This window comes from Dendroctonus ponderosae, unplaced genomic scaffold (genome assembly GCF_020466585.1).
Source record: "Dendroctonus ponderosae isolate FM_Combo_2020 unplaced genomic scaffold, Dpon_F_20191213v2 Dpon_F_20191213_7, whole genome shotgun sequence".
In the NCBI taxonomy this organism is placed as follows: Eukaryota; Metazoa; Arthropoda; class Insecta; order Coleoptera; family Curculionidae; genus Dendroctonus; species Dendroctonus ponderosae.
The window spans coordinates 1758154-1759322 of NW_026018916.1; the positions used below are offsets into that span (position 1 = coordinate 1758154).

General features: G+C 37.3%; 2 protein-coding genes across 9 annotated transcripts in view; one reads left to right on the forward strand and one right to left on the reverse strand.

Annotated features, from left to right (window-relative positions):
• Positions 1–1169, forward strand: part of LOC109540182 (syntaxin-binding protein 5) — a gene marked incomplete at its 3' end in the record, with an annotated part of 66847 nt that overhangs the window by 60243 nt on the left and 5435 nt on the right.
• LOC109540148 (neuropathy target esterase sws) overlaps positions 1–1169 on the reverse strand; it is a 43783-nt gene that overhangs the window by 3111 nt on the left and 39503 nt on the right. The gene's annotated exons all lie outside the window — the stretch shown is intronic.

Below are 1169 nucleotides of genomic sequence, written 5' to 3' on the forward strand. Positions count from 1 at the left end.
TGGTGTTAATTTTGATCTAACGTAATCTGTGAATTCGTGTTTAAATTTTTTAAAGTGTTATAAATTTGTCTTTCAAAACGTTCTGTTGGATTTTTGTTTAATTTTGAATAACTTTTGCCGTTTAAAAGTTCATTAATTTTTTGATCATAGATATTATAATCCATAATGACGGTCGAATATTAATCTATTAATTAATATTAATCGAATCTTAAAAGAGGCGAATTTCCGCAAAACTAATACCGGTTAAATTTTTTGCTGAAGTTCGATAAGGTTTAAAAAAAATGATTTTTAGGGTCAACGGGTTTTGTTCAACGTTAAAATACGCAGCACTGAGAACTGCGAAAAAGTCGATTTTTCTCGAGACAACCCTAAAGACCTTAAACCAAGGCAACGAATGAAGCCATATATTTTTCATGTCAGTCATCATCAGAGACATTAAACGAACGTGTATAATAATCTTTGGGAATGTTGTGTATAATAATTCTTGTTGCCGAGTTTGAAGAATTTCAGTTATTCGAGCTGGTGGCCAAAGCGGATTGGTGCACTATCGACCGAAAGACATTTGCTGGAGCCTCGGGCTTTAATAGGGCCCCAAAGGTTCGGTTTTATGACTAGGATCAGATTACGTCTGTTCGAGACACATAAAAACTGCTCATAACTTTATTGAATTTTTCTGCCATTTTTCAGCAGTTTCTAATGACCATCAAGTTTTATATCTGCCGGCTACTTTATGCTCTGGGGAACAGTCCAATTTTCGTACGTTTCCGCACTCATCCGGTTGCAAAAGAGCCATTCCCGACTTGACTGCTTAGTGATACAAAGTAGCAAAAACGCGAATTAACGCCAGCAAACTTGGACGATATTTCACCGGGGTTTCTGTGTCTTAAAAGAGACGAATTTCCGCAAAACTAATACCGGTTCAGACGCTTCTTCTGTCGGCCTTATCCGGAATTTCTGGCTCGGGGGCAAAAAGCGAACAGCAAAATTATCGCCGTCCTGGCACAACTTTCCTGCCAACCGCGCTCTGCTAATTTATCATGTTTGTTGGCTTAGGTCTTTGATATGGAGATACGGATTGTTCCAAATGAGTCGTTGGAAAACGATATCGAAAGAATGATTTTGTTGCGAAATTGCACATTAATCGCCCAACTATTTTTATCAATTAAAAT